General features: G+C 39.6%; 1 protein-coding gene across 9 annotated transcripts in view; it reads left to right on the top strand.

Moving 5' to 3' along the window:
• LRRC4C (leucine rich repeat containing 4C) overlaps nt 1-16,211 on the top strand; it is a 1,220,402-nt gene that overhangs the window by 1,182,787 nt on the left and 21,404 nt on the right. For 4 of the 9 annotated variants that reach the window (XM_046014217.1, XM_046014218.1, XM_046014219.1 and 1 more), the window contains 2 exons: nt 13,561-13,612; nt 13,868-13,934. The exons of 2 other annotated variants lie outside the window; for them this stretch is intronic. The gene's annotated coding sequence lies outside the window, so the exon portion shown is untranslated. Of the gene's footprint in view, nt 1-7,688; nt 7,700-8,724; nt 8,727-13,560; nt 13,613-13,867; nt 13,935-16,211 lie in introns of those variants that run through there. 3 more of the 9 variants (XM_046014220.1, XM_046014223.1, XM_046014222.1) reach the window with 3 other exon arrangements.

Here is a 16,211-nt window from a genome sequence, read left to right on the forward strand (position 1 = left end):
GTCCTTCTCTAATTCTGAACCAAAAAATATTAGAATCAATTTTCCTTTAGCCTTTCCACCCAAGAAAAATGCCAAAAGGAAAACAAAGGTGAAGAAAATTTGCATCAGGGATGTTTATGAGCTAAAGGTGGTCAAACAGACTGTGTCCCTGGAGAAGAGACAATACTGGCACTGGAAATGACATCTGGTACAATAATGATCAAATGGTTAGTCTTTTATTTTTTGTTTTTCCTGGAACCAGTTTTCCAGATAATAAAATGATGATAATGATGAGTAAGATGTTAAATAAATGGAATGATGACTATGACCCATTGCCCCCTTGCCCTCATTCATGAATATTTGAAATACTGAGTTCTTAATCAAATTAGCCATTGTGGAGTTTTTCTGGTCTTGAGAGACAAGTGTGAGGGTAAAAGTCCTACCTTTGCTTTGCTTTCCCCATTTATCTTCCTCGTCATCAGCAGTGGTTTCTAGAATTGCAAGTCAGGGATGAGTAAGGGACAAAACCCTCACAATCTCAATTGCTTTTGTCTCTGTAGCTCTGGACAGAGTGTGAATATGTGGCAGTATTTTCAAATCAGTTGGTGTGAGGACACGAATTAGAATGAAAGACTTCTAATCAGGGTGAATTTTGTCTATATAAATTAGGACGTTAATGTTGGGTGTTTTTTTTTTTTTTTTCCTATTTTTAATGCTTCTAAATTGCATTTCTCTTGGCTTGCCAGCTTTTAAAGACACCCGAAGACACAGATACTGAGTTGGGATAGATATGCAACTTGCCAATTTTTCAACTTTTTGACCAGTCAGATCAGTTGATCATTCTTTATTACAGGAAATTGATGTTTCAAACACTTCCATAGAAAGAGTCAAGAAAAGGGAAAATATGGGCAACCAAACACAATTCTTTCTGGTCTACTATTTTATAAAAACATGAGAACTCACAAAGACCAATTGAGACTAACAATTAGTATTATACTACAATGGGAGAGGTCCCTTTTAATGCTATTTTTTTTTAACCAAAGTATTTACTGTTTTGTATTCTCCTAAACTCTATGTCTTATGTGTCTCACTCCCCCCCACGTCCACACACACATATACATAGATGTTTTATCTCATTCTTCCAGGTTTCTTAAATTCTTCTATAAAGTAGTAATCTTTCCAGATAATATGACAAGACTTATTGCCTCTAATTTAAGCAAAACAAAACAAAACAAACTCCTGAAGGTACCTCTCTGTCATGAGCTCTTCTAGAAAATATTTAAACATTGGGAATTGTTTGTTGTTGATTATAAAATAATTTATATGTATCAATTTGGGAGCCCTATTCTCAAGTTATTTATTTAAATGTCATTGTCTTTATTATCACTCATTAGCAAAATGTAAAGCAAAATCAGACAGAAATAAGATTAAAATTTGAAATTCAGTATTTGAGAGAGCATTTCTATCTGAGAGCTCATACTGTGGACCCACTATGATTTTGAAATCGGTAAAATTATTGTCACTATTATTTTGAATAAATACAAACTGTGGATATAATTTTTTTAAAGATTTTATTTATTTATTTGCAGAGAGAGAGATCACAAGCAGGCAGAGCTGCAGGCAGAGAGAAAGGGGAAAGCAGGCTTCCCGCTGAGCAGAGAGCCCGATGTGGGTCTCGATCCCAGGACCCTGAGACCATGACCTGAGCCGAAGGCAGAGGCTTAACCCTCTGAGCCATCCAAGTGCCCCTGTGGGTGTAATTATAAGGCAATTTCATTTTTCTCTCACATTCCAAACTTATTCTTTGGGACTAGTTTTGCTTTGATCCCTAGTTGAAAACTTTCTGGAAATGTTTATGTAATATAATGCACTGTGGTAAGTAATTGACATATCCAAATTATATAATTCAAACCTTTGAACTCATTTCAATATTAAGAAGCCTGCCTTCCTCAGCATAAGCCCAATTTCAGATAGGAAGCCTCACATCACAGACTGGGGAATGGACATGACTGGATTCTTCTCTATATTGTCACAGAACCTTCTATTCCTTCTTTTCTCCTATCTGCCTACTCTTAATTCTGATTCTTACTTGTTATCATGTTAGGGAAAGTTAAGTGTTGAGTGGAATAGCTTTTCCTTGCCTGGTACTGTCTTGAGTTGACATCAATATCTTTGGGTTTGAAATTGATTTTCTTAGGGTAACATCCCTGGGACTCTGTTCTTTGGTGACCCATCCCTTCTCTCTGACTCCTCCCAAATTTGCTTTGGTGAGAGTGAGACTCTCTGACGTATCACTTACTCTGTTAGTAGCTCGGTGTCCAGAAATACTTTCAGATTCCCTCTGGGAAGCTGCTGACTTCTTCAAAAAGCCCTTTTACATAGAATCTTAGATATCTTAACTTTCTCATCAACTCCCTCATATGTGCGATCAATATTTGGTCTCTTGCTTTTGAGATTTTTCAGGTGGGATTTAGACACCACCCTCCAATGTCTATTGCACTGTGCCCTCACAGCCTTATCCTTAGTCTTGAGGTGAGGGATAGGAATCCTTGGTTTTGGAATTGGTGATAGTCATAACCCTCTGACAATTCCTTCGAAAAATCCTCTAATGATCTCCCTGAAGTCCCTCTCTAACTAAGCTGAGGATTAGGATGTAGAGATTACCCATCTCATCCCTTAGGAGTGGAACTCACAAGATAGCTCTCTCCAAAGAAATCCCCTTTATTAGTCTTCTCTGGTTCATTGATGTCTTTGCTCTGTGTAAGGGGTTATGACGTCTGCAAACATACGGCCGCCCCCACCGTAAATCTGTGCCCTTTTTGGAATGTGTCATCTACCATGACTTAGTTCCTTAGCCAAAACCTCCATTTCAATATTTTCATTCATACAACAATGCAGAGAAGTATAGTTTAGATAAAGATTTTATTAAGACATGAAAAAGGTTCTTCATTTAATAATTATTTGAGTGACTTATCGTGTGCCAAACATTATACTAGGCTCAGGAAATAAGATAGTAAACAAGCCATATAATTTCCCTCTACTCATGAAGCTTGTATTCTTCTGAAGGCGGGAATATAGTTTTAAAGAGGAAGAGTAGATAATGTAATGTCAGAGAGAGGAGATGTGTCACTGTGTGCAGGTGAGTAAGGGGTCCTTTTAGGGAGGTTTCTGAAGGAAAATCTGTGAGAAAGTGACACTCTGTACAGGAGTTATTTAAATTAATTGGGAATAATTGGATCTATATCATGGTATAGAAATATATACATTTTAATATATATAATCACAGGGATGCCTGGGTGGCTCAGTGGGTTAAGCCTCTCCCTTCGGCTCAGGTCATGATCTCAAGGTCCTGGGATGAAGCTCAGTGGGGATCCTGCTCCCCCCCCCCCCCGCCCCGCCTGCCTCTCTGCCTACTTGTGATCTCCCTTTCTCTCTGTCAAGTAAATAAATAAAATCTTAAAAAATATATACATAAGCACATCTGGAGAACTATGTATAATATTCAATGGAAACCTTCATATACATTTCCGGTTCTTCCTCCCTTAGGATATGGGGGAAAACTCTGCTCTATCCTAGGGGAGATTTCATGATCTGGTCCAGATACGTTCTCCATCTTTCTCTTCACTGGGTCCCACACAGCTGGCCTGCACTGGGATGTTTTTGACCTTGTATCAGGGCTCTTATTACATTTGTAGACTATTCTTAGTCTCTGCTAATGAGATCGCTCAGAGTTCGCTTTGAGTATCACATCTTAATCACTTGATTTCTGCAGACGTTTCCTTTCTCCAAATAAACTCCTCAAAATGCCTGCTGCTCTGTGCTCATTAACCTGGGAATGGCTTCTCTAACTCCAATTTGAAAATTCTGAGAGTTCTATCCTGATCAGGATTCTCCAGGCAGTCACAATGGGAGGAGGACTGCAGGCTCTTGAGTGTGAAAAAAAAAATCAATGACCAAATTTCCATCTGCAAGGGGATTTTCCCTTTATGTAGACTTAGGGATTTCATTCTTTTGCATTGTAGCATAATTAAGATCCACCCAACTCCACCCTCTGCCCAATTCCCACTTAATCATTTTATGCTCAATAAGGTTTAGGTGACTCAAAGATAACAAAATAATTAGTTAATGAGTAAAGGAATGAGTAAAGAGATAAATATTCATCAACTAGGAGGTGGTGTTTTTGTTTTTGTTTTTTGTTTTTTCTCTCTCTCTCCTACTCTTTTTCTAGTTTTAACCCATAATGATTTGATGGAAGCTCCATGATGAAGACAATAGCCCTCACTTAAACAAACCCAACATGGGACTAGAACTAAACAACAATATAGACTTCTACAACATTTTTCCACTTGCAGATGGATGTTAGGTTGGTGACCTGTATTTCTATAGAATTGCCACTTTTGATTATGTTGGATTTCATTAAAGGTCTTTCAGATGCACAGATGGTCGAATCCAGAGCCAGAGAGCAGCAGCTCCTCTGCTCATCCTTGCCAAATTTCCACATGCCTGGGTGGATGTACAGGTGGATGCCTAGGAATGTACAGGCATGCCCCATTTTACTGTGCTTTGCTTTGTTGTACTTCACAGATACTGAGTTGTATCTTTTGTTTTGTTTTGTTTGTTTGTTTCTTTTACAAATTGAAGGTTTGTGGCAACCCTGAATCAGGAAAGACTGTGGATGTCATTTTTCTAACCACATTGGTTAACTTTACGTCTCTGTCACATTTTGGTGATTCTCACACTGTTACGATTTTTTTGTTAATGTATTTGTTATGGTGATCTTAGATCAGTGATTATAATTCACTGAAATCTCAAATGTGGTTAGAATTTTTTAGCAATAACATTCTTAATTAAGATATGCATATTTTTTAGACAATATTACTGCACACTACACAGACTGAAGTATAGTGTAAACATAAATTTTACATGTTCTGAGAAACCAAAAATTCACTTCATGTGCTTGCTTCATTGCATTACTCACTTCATCATGGTGGTCTGGTCTCCGAGGTATGTCTCTATTTTCTTGGTTTTCAGCTGGCTCTAATAAGATTATTTCTAGATACTGTTGGTTTTAGAATACTAAGTCCCTAAAATTTACTTTGCATTTGAGGGACAAAGGAACAAATTACATACCCTAATCGATAAATTGAAAGTATGGTTGCAGATAAATGGAGTTTTGAAATAAAAAATGGAAGTTAAAATCATTCTGAAAAGTTGAGCTTATTTAAAATAAGGTCGACAGGCACTTACGAGAAGAAATACTATGCAGACCTCTGGAATGTCTTATGGGAACAGCTCACTGGGGAAAAGCCTAAGGTCAGGGAATAATGACAAGGATCTCATGTTGCTTTATTCATCCCCTAGAACCCAACAGTATATTATTAGGCTGAAAGCCACATTCCCATAAAATTGTTTGCTCAAGATGAAACTTTGGCCTTTATTAAGGGACTTGAATTTATAAATTATAGTACAGTGTCATCTCTTATCTCTACCCTTAGTGAACTCCTCAGAACACTCTAAAACTCTCTCAGAACTTCAGTCTAATGAAGGGGATACATTATACTTGAATGGAATTATTGAAGGAGATAAATTCTACTTGACTCGAAATCATAATTTCTTCAAAAAAATAGCTATGAGAATAGGTATTATTTTTATTAGGGCTATCTCTGTGTGTATTCAAAAGTGGTACCTAAAGTAAAGAGACAATCTAGAAACTATAGTTCTGTAGAGATTAAGTACAGAACACAGGTAGGCCACTAACCTGGTAACTGTTGTATAATGAAGCTCTGAAACTTTGTCAGATCTGTCCCAGAGAGTTTTCTGTTACCTTGACCTGAAGAGAATGCATCCATCTCTGACATTTCAGGGTAGAACTTGAATGATATACCATTTTCAGGGTATAACCAAGTCACTTATGTTCTGCTTGGATGCCCCAGGGAACTGCATTGAAATGAGAAAGAATTGGAACAACCTTGTTTTAAAACAAGATTGGTCACTGAGAAGGGCAGACTCTTGAAGGAAAGTTGGACAAAGCACAACCAGCCACAGGAACTAGTACAAGGCCTAGACTAACAGAAAGGATAATATTTTCAAGGGTCTAAGAATAGCCAGGGAAGTGGAGGTGATCCCTTCACGCAAATACTCGCACAGGCATATGGAGCGTGGCAGTGGGGAGTTCAGGAGCAGATGGTATTTGGACAGCTGGATTGGGTTGGTGGCATACGGCAGTTTTGGGGTTTCTTTTACCACCATTCCCATACGTAATCTCTAAGCAGATATTTTTGTTGCTGCCTCCAGAAACAATCCTTAATTTTCCACTTCTCTTGATCCTTGCTGCTGCTACTCCAGATCAAGCCACTCTCCCATGCATTGCTCATCTACTCGCTGTCCCTTCAATCACTTCTCACACATAGCCAGAATGAGAGTTTTAAAGTCTAAATCAGACTATATTGTTTCCCTGTGAAACTCTACAAGAGTTTGTCACTGCATACAGAATACAAAGAAATTGCTGTCTCGGGCCCACCAGGCCTAACTCTCTGTAGTGGATCGAATGGTGGCTTCCTAAAAGATATGTTTGCATCCAGACCCCTAGAACTGTGGGTGTGACCTTATTTGGAGAATGTTCTTTCCATATGTAATTAAATTGAGGGCCTTGCGATGAGAGCATCCTGGATTATCCAGATGGGCCCTAAATACAACGGCAGTTGTCCTTATAAGAGACCACCTATAAGAGAGATGTATGGAGGAGAAGGTGGCCTTGTGAGGGCTGAGACAGAGATTATGGTTACATGTTCAGAAACCAAAGAAAAACTCGAGCCACTAGAGCTGGAAGCAGCAAGGAAGAATTCTTCCCAAAAGACTGGAGAGTTCTGCTAACATCTCAATTTCAGGCTTATGACCTCTGCAACTGGGAGAGAATTGATTTCTCTTGCTTTAAGCCATAAAACTGTGATAACTGTTGCAAAAACCAAAGGAAACCAACATATTCTTCATCCGCATGTCCTACACTTATGGTGCCTATGTTAGTCCTACTAGTCCAGCCCAAGTCTTCTCCTTGCTCTTCTTTAAGTATAATATGCTTCTTGTCTTCATCTGTTTGGCCTGCTCTAACAATACACCATAGACCAGGTAGCTTATAAAGAACAGAAACATATTTCTCACAGTTCGGAGGTATGGTGTCAGAGATTAGGGAGCCTACATGGTCCTCTTCCAGGTTGTGGATCTCATTTCATCTTCATACAGAAGGAGTGATAGACCTCACTGAAGCCTCTTCTAATCCCTTTCATGAAGACTTCATCCTAATGATCCAAGCACCTCCCAAAGGCCCCATTTTCCCAATACCATCCCTTTGGGCATTAGGATTTTAATATATGAATTTGAGAGGGGACACAAATATTTAGGTCATAGCACTCCCTCAAACCTGGAGCCTTTAAATTAGCTGCCCTATCTGGCTGGAAGAGAAGGTTTTCTTCTACATCATTCTGAGTTCTTTCTTGTCATTATGGAAGTTAAGTGTTTTCTTTTGTAGAAGGCTCTTACTAGACCAAATCTAGGTGATAGTTCTGCTCAGGCACCCCCTGCCTCATCACTCTTTTATTTTCATTTCAATACTTATTTCTACCTGATCTTTTATGGTTTATTATCTAACTCCTAAGAGGTATGCTCTGTGAAGTGAGAGCTCTTTACTATCTGACTCACTACAGAATCCTGAGTGTCTGAAATAGTCCCTGGTATTCACTAAGCATTCAATTAATGTTGAATGAGATGTATATCAAAAGCCTATTAATTCTGATTAGGATTAAGGTGATAATGTTTGATATCTAGAAACTTAAGAAACAAATCAGATCCTTAGTAGTTGAGGTCCAGATTTGGGTTACATTATACTACTGAAGACTTAAACTTGTAGAAGAGGACAGGAATCCCATAAGAGATTACAAAGAAATAGGGAAGATGGTCTTGGCCCTAAATTGATACTATTTCCCAAAGTAGAATATTGAGTATAAGCTATTGGAGCATAAGATCAGAGCTAAATCTGGAACAATGATGTCGGGAAGCTGAGTGTGAGAATGAGGCTACAGAATATGGCCACGATTTGTTCTGCCTGTAAGTGGAGTCCACTGCCCACCTTTAACTGGCGAGAAGGACTAACAACATGGGGGGAAAGTCAGGCATGGGCAATAGGAGGCAAAAACTACAACTGTCCATGGCTCTGGCAAAAAGAAGACTTGGCTTTCTGATAATCCAGATGTAATTTTCTAGTGAACTACATCTAAGGGACAGGGTCCTTCCCCAATAGGGCCAGCTTCAAATTAGGTTTAAATTTGAATGCAATAACTTAAAATGATCTCATATGTTATCAACGATACTATAGCACTGTAGCCTCAGAAAGGCCATATCCAGTGATAGGCTGACACTGAGCACCCACATTGTCTGGCTATGAGGACTGAGAGGGGAGAACATCCCTGATGATGCCCTTATTTAGCCTTTTGTATCCTGTCCACCTTACCAGCAATTTAAGAAGCTTAATGAGGTCATCCTAATCCAACTCAGAAGTTAAGGAATGCATCATCTGAGGATAATGAATATCATTGGAGAACACCATAAAGCAGAATATAAATGACCTGGAGGTCTTGGAAGCTACTCTCTTAGAACTGTCACTATGTGAATTTTCCACAGGTGGGGGAGTAATCTAATGTAGTGTCCTTGGAGGGTCTTTGTGACTTTCTCATAACATTCACTTAATGGCAGCAGTCAGAGACCGGTGGAAATCCTATTTGGAGGTTTGCAGCCGTTTTAGAGTTCCCAGAGATAAGATGTCTTGACGTAACCTCTCACGGCATATAGCTTATCCTGTGGAAGTCATTTCAGCATTTTTCATTGCCTCTGACTTTCCCGGAGGTTCTCTGTTGTTATTGTTAGCTGTATATTTTGAAAATGAAAAACAATCAGGTTGAGGAAAAGTCCTCCTGTATGTTTGTGTCTGTGGGAGTAAATGTGGAATAAATATATATAATGTATGGTGGTTGATATTTTGTGTTATTTATCTTCACTTGTGAGGGGAGATGGGATAAGTCACTCATGACTGTGGCAGTCCTGATCCATTCTTCATCACTACACTCATGAAGATAAATGTCACATTTACACAGACCACAGCTATCCTGTGTCCTTTCAGAGCATAGATTTAGATCGGTTAGAACAGGAGGTTGACTTGGTGCTGTTATTTGAAAATCAAGGACACTTTTGTTGTACCATCTCCTATTCCCACACATCCTGATCTCCAGTGTTTACTAGGATACCAATGCCGCTACAGTGATATTAGGTAGCATATATATTTTCATCCATGTCTATACTTCAGATACTCACTTCACTTTAATTTAAAATTTTTATTTTCTGCGTATGCCCAGCACAGTGTTCTAGAGTGGCAGTTGATTAATAGGAATACAGTGTTGGTTCTCACATGGTAATAAGTGGTATAATGAAGGGCACTATGGACAAAATGATAAGTCAGTGGTTAATTCTCTCTGTGGGCAAGTCAGATGACAAAGGAATGAGTCAGAATAGAACTATTGAAAATTAATAATATTTGAGCAGCCTTATTAAGCGAAAACGGCATGGACATCTTAATTTTCCATGATGTACAAATGGCTGTCCTATTGGATTTTAAGGCAATGGCAGAGCAAGTGTCTTCTCTGCTCTGTGCTTGCGTCCCCTGCCACAGGTGGTCAATAGGGAATGAACCTTTTATAGCGTGGTACCGAATGTACTTATTCTGGTTTTGTCTGTAATTACTGTGCCACAGCTTGAAGGTATGAAGTTAGAAGACTTCCCAATGAAGTTAAATGATTGGCTCTTTTTCCCTTGGTTGGTATGTGAGCGTATCTATAACTAGAAGTAAGTTGAAAAGGATTTCCATAAATTCCGGAAATGTAGTTGGCAAACTGGACATTTCCAAAATCACTGTCCCTCTTTGAAAACTGTAGTTTGAACCACATGAAATCATTGTTATCAACAGTTTTTGATTGGGCCTTTCATTCTAATCATACAGATGAATTGTGTGATTCAGATTTCGGGTGTACTTTCAGTTGGTTCTTTCCGATATAACCAAATAAGCTATTTCATTCACTTAGTCAAGAAACATTTATTGACCATGTACTAAATGGCAGTAATTGGGTTATGCGTGCACATAAAATGGAATATAGTGCCTGTCCCAACAAGGCCTGTAGTCTAATGATGCAGAAAGACACAGAGGTAGGCAAGTACAATGTGGATGACTAACGCAATCATTGATAATGGCTCAATGCATATTCTTTTTTTATTCCCACGCAGTGCAATGTGTTTTAAAAGCACGTGCGTGTGCTTTTAAAACTCACACACACACACACTCACAAGCAAGTTCCAGGGCATCTGGGTGGCTCAGTCAGTTACACATCCAGCTCTTGATTTTGGCTCAGGTCATGATCTTGGAGTTGTGAGATAGAGCCCCATGTCAGGCTCCATGCTGAGTGTGGAGCCTGCTTAAGATTCTCTCTCCCTCTCCGTCCCTCAGTTTCCTTCCTCTCCCTGTCTGGGGCAGGGTGGGGGGAGTAAGTTCCTACAGATTTTGGGAACCTTGGAAAAATTAATGGCATAAGTACCTCCTTCCATCCTCTAACATGTTCATTTTGAATGATTATGTATTGGGCAGACCACTAGCCTAGAGCTCTAAATGCTTAGCTTCTTGTATTAATAGTTATCACATCAGTTTTATTCCTTTTAAATATAATCCCATTACGTAACTTGCTTACACTTAAACATTTTCATTTGCAAATTGGAAAAATATAATCTATTCTGCTTACCTGCCATAACTATGAAGGCCAGACAGGATAATGTATATGAGACAATTTTCTAATCTATAATGTATAACAAAAGCAAAAGGTAAGATTCTCATGACCATCTTTCTTATTACCAATCTTGTTTTTATGGTGCTAAGTAAAAGATCAAGGTGGTATATTTTCCCACGTCTAAGTATGATCCTGTATTTGGGGATGAGTACCACATTCAGCCCCACCCACTCATTTTATAAAAGTGGGTAAATTATTGGGACACCTGGGTAGCTCAGTGGGTTAAGCCTCTGCCTTCGGCCCAGGTCATGATCTCAGGGTCCTGGGATCAAGCCTGCATCAGGCTCTCTGCTCAGCAGGGAGCCTGCTTCCCCCTCTCTCTGTGCCTGCCTCTCTGCCTACTTGTGATCTTTCTCTCTCTCTGTCAAATAAATAAATAAATAAATAAATAAAAAAAAAAAAAAGAGTGGGTATATTATTTAGTCATTCCCCAAGTCAGTAGAGTAGTTCTTCGTAAACAATGACTGAAACTCTCTCAGATGACAATAATCATTCCTGTTATCTGAGAGCTTATAATATGCCAGGCTTAGTGGTTTATGGACATCACCTCATTCATGGTCAGAAGAACTTCTGAAGTTGACTCTAAACTTTACTCCATTGTGTAGAGAAGAAACCGAGGGTGGGTGCACAGAGAGAAGCAAAGACATCAGACATTGGACTAGCCTATTGGAATAACTCAATCATGCCATAGGGAATGGGCTAGGATGTTGCAGTGGCGGGAAATAGAGGCGATAAGACTCTTGATACACACGATTTCCAATGTATAAGCGATAAGATGTAAAGGTGATAGGCTATAGATACAACAGGGTGCAATAGTGAGGATGAGGTGGAAAAAATGGAGATTCAAGGGGACTTTGGTCTGGATTATTAGGACGATGATCCCTGGAACTGTGCTTGGCATATGGTAGGAACTTAAAATTTATGGTCGAATGAACGAATTAATGGGTGACTGGAGTTGCTATTAGAAAAGTCTTCCTTGGGGGTGGAGGTTGAGTTGGAATCAAGGGTTTTATATTGGACAGATTGATTTTCAATGCGTCAACACAGAGGTCTTGAGTTAGCAATTATATGTGCAGGTCTGCATTACAGACTGGAGATGTATGTTTGTAGATGGTGTTTAAAGCCACCGTGGGATCACGTGGAAAGGGAGTCTGGACAAAGAATAGGTTCACTCATGGAGCTCTGGTGCACTTCAGGGTTTTAGTGGCCTGACAAATAAGGCACAACCAGTGATGGGGGTGGAGCAGATTAGCCACTGAGGTAGAAAAAGAATCAAGAGAGGGGTTTCCCAGGAGCCAAGTGCAGACAGTGTTTCAGAAAGGACAGGGTGTTCACAATGTCAAATACTGCTAATTTTTGTCTAATATAAGTATTAAGAATTGGAAACTTGATTTAACAATGAGCATGGGTGTTTTTCTTCTACCTCTTCTTTATCCCCTCTACACACACTAATTGCTACCCACTGTCTTGCTCTCACATTATTATAAATCCCTGACATGTTAACTTGTCACTCACATTTCACGTGGTTCTTAAAACCATGAGATTTGGGGAAACTTCCAAGAAGATCTTTTAAAACCAATAACGGAAAATCCATAGATCATCTCTGAAATGAATTTTAATTATATTCAGTTGTACTTATGTAATAATAGTAATATTCACTAGTGGTATATTGCTTTGAAGTTTGAGAAGCACATTTACTTACATTCTGTGTTCCACAGAACCATCTATCACAGTAAAGTGCCCAGCTTTTGAAGCTTACACCATCAGACTAGGCCACCTGCTAACACCTCCTTGTAGGAGTCACCAGCAGACCCACACTTCACTCCTCCTCATTCCTTGAAGATTTTAACACCTGCCTCCCTGCTGTTCTTTCCAGTCCTACTCCTGATAGAATTCTTGGTGATTTCAATATCCATGTCAGTCCCTTGATCTCGATTACTAATTGTGTGGGCTTTACCCATCTGGACTTGCTCAGGGTTTCCGCTTTATACTGTTTGCACCAACTGTATGTTTAAGCTTTGGCTGTAAAGATGTGTGTTTGTGGGAATTAAAGATTCTTTAGTTTACTTCATGATGCTTTGTAAACTGCCAGCACTGTCTCTTCATGTTTCTTCACTCTAAGTACTGTGTGGCCCTCAGCTCAGATTCTAATTTTTAATGTGCCACTGCCATGGGAGTGTGGGAAGGGGGCAGGACTAGGAATCGGGACGGATAGGAGGAAGAGATGTTAGCATCTCTTTCGTGTTTGGCTATAGAAAAAGAAACAACTGGAGTTCATGCCTATGTCCAAACTCTGAGCATCCCATTTGACTTGAGTAATTCAGTGTGTTCTGTTTAACTATTTTCTACCCATCTTCAAAATATTTTATCTCATTTGATCTTAAGTGGTGGTGTTGGTCAAGACACTGGATCAGAGAGAAAATGTGACTTGTTGAAGGTCATGCATCTGATAAGTCAGAACCAAGTGTAGATGATAGGTCTTCTAATTCCAAATGCGTTTTTTCATTGGCATGAAAGAATGCATTGTTCCAAACGGCCAGTGGTTAAAATAGCTGCTTGGCTCTCTGCCTGGGAGAATGTTAAAATACCGTGGCAATTCGATAAATATTGTCGCCAGTGTTGTCTGTAGTGATGGTGGTGGCAGCAGATCCAGAGATGTGCTGAATTGTTCTAATGGATGCTTTTTTATTTTTTATTTTTTTAGATGGGCAAACATGTTGCCTGTTTACAGCATAGAGACCACAATGGAGAGCTAGGTGGGTGATGATTCATGCTAAATCTTTCCCACAATATGCTGAACACTACAACAGCAGCTAATGTGAAGTGGCTCATTATACACTGTCAAACCCAATAACAGCCACGACGGGCTTTGCTAGCACGAGCAACTTGTGGGAAGCCCAGCTACTGCAAACCACTACTGAATTTAAAAAGAAAATAGGCTGCAGTATAGTAGAAAAGACATATTCCCTGAGTCACCTTTGCAAATTTCTTGTATGTTTTTCTTTTGCCAGCTTAGAGACAGCCTTCATGTTCCCAGCTTGACACCAGAGATGACTCTCCTTGGGATTCATTTCTCTTGTGAGTGTCCCTTCCCTCAGTTATATCTTCTGGGGTAAAGATTTTATAAGGGACGGGGTGGCTCATAGACAGATCTGAAAATGTGGTTCTCCTACAGAAATATTCCCAAGGCTCCCTCGTCTACCTTGTCTTCTGCCAGCCAATCATGCCATACCCATAAATGCATTTCCCTTCTGGAGCACAGCATCTGTAGGTAGTTTTTCTATCTTTACAGCGAGATACTGTGAGGCAGAAGGTAGGAGCACTGACTCCTTGCTCTTTGACATATGATTGTGTGTCTTTTTTGTCTCCATTTAATTGTAATCTCCTGGAAGGCAGGGCCCTGGGTTTATTGATCTCTTTAGTCTAATGCCCATGAGCTGTAATCGTCCCTCCATAAATATTTATCAAATTAATGCATTCCCTTCTAAAAAGTCCATAATTAAGCTAAGGACTGGGGTTTAATCTTCTTGCCTCCCTTGTCCCTAGCACAGTGCCTGATATATAGTAGGTGGAAACTCCATGTTCCCTTAGTGAGGGAACAAGGGTGTGAATGAGTCCATCAATAACATGGTTCCCTGTGGCCAAATTAAAGGCTAAGCAAACCTTTTCCAATCATCAGGGACAGAAAAGTGATGGCTTCCAATCATTCTTTCAGCCACAAGGAGTAATGCCCTCAAAGTGGTTGTTTATTTTGGAAGGCAAAAGCTAATCTGAAGCTATTTTCTTTATTTTTATATTCAAATATCTATAAAACAGAAAAACACCAGAGACCTATTCATTGCTCACAAATGATCTATGGGGTAATAATGTGCTTGCTTTTCCAGCTGTGCTGCACTTTGGTGCTATCCTGGGTTTAATTGAAAATATGCTGTGACCTTGGTTGTGTTCACTGGGCATGGGGGGTATAATTGGCATGAGGCTTCTGAAGAACTCCCTTTTAATGAGTGTCATTTGGCTAATTTGGGGTTCGCCTATGGGAAATAATGTGTGAAGCCCTGTAAAAACAAGATACATTTTATTTGCATGCAATTCACATGAAGGTGATGAGTTAAAATTTTTTTAAGCTTTTTATTTTATACCTATTCGTTGAATTCTAAATGCTATCAGTATGATAATAGTATTGTCCCTAACAGTCTCATGTTTCATCATAATTAAATAAACAGCTTGTGAATTTCAGTCCAAAAAAATGTCTGTGTTCCACTCTTAACTTAAGGGGTTTCCATAGAAACTGTGGGCAGCAAGTTTAACTGACATTCATTGGACTTGAGGCTACATGCAGTGTTGCTATCTGTTTTTCTCTTACTCTGTGTATGTATCTCCTTCTCTTCCTTTAACCCTGGAAACCCTCTCCCCCTCCGTCCTCCTTCTCCTCCCCCAACCCCCGCCCCCCTCCCCCCCCCCCCCCCCCCCCCCCCGTCCTCCTCTGCTCCTCCTTCCCCCTCTCTTATTTGCAATGAGGAAGTAATTTGGACTCAGTTAGATTTCACAAATGCAATAATACTAAAATGAGCTCTGATACTTAAGTGTAATTGTGTTATTAGCTGGAAATGTTTTTCTTCAAAAAGAGAAGAATTGAGAGTGAAGTTTACTAAGGAAGCACATGCTGGTAAGAAGGAACCCTTGGCTGCCAGCTGAAAGTTTGCAGGCTTATATCACGGTCCACATTTCCACCCTAGCTACGGCTTTTCCTTGGTTTAGGCAACCCAAACTGATGTTTCTGTCTCCTCAGTCCTGATTTTCAGTCTTCCAAATGGAACATAAAATCATTGTGCTGATCATATTCCAAGAGAAAGAAGAAGTTTATTTAGGAAAAAAAAAAATTACTATGTATTGTGTACCTACCGTGTGCCCAGTATTTGCTAGATACTGGCATTTAGGTTGTCTAAGTTGATCCCACCACATCCATTGCCAGGCAATGTGCTGGGAGGAAAAATGGATCTGGAGCTGGTAGTTGAAGTCCAGAGCCCACAACAGGCTAGTTGAAAAGCCTTGATTATAGTGTGTAGATGCTCTGTCTTGGTTTCTCAAAGACAAAATGAATATGAGCACTTCTAAGAAATGGTGTTTCATTAAGATTAGTTATAATAACGCAGCCAGTATACCATAAGAATGGTGTTTTCTTCCTCCTTTTAGAAACGAGTTGCCAAAAGAGTAAATTACTTCTCCAAAGCAACATAGCTAGTAGAAAGTGTATCCATCTGGCACAGTGGGTAAAAGGGCATATCAAGACAGACTGGAATCAGTTACTAATTGTGTGATTTGGGGTGAACTACAAGCAGCATCTCCTGCATGCAG

The sequence above is a fragment of the Meles meles genome, chromosome 8, assembly GCF_922984935.1.
Source record: "Meles meles chromosome 8, mMelMel3.1 paternal haplotype, whole genome shotgun sequence".
In the NCBI taxonomy this organism is placed as follows: domain Eukaryota; kingdom Metazoa; phylum Chordata; class Mammalia; order Carnivora; family Mustelidae; genus Meles; species Meles meles.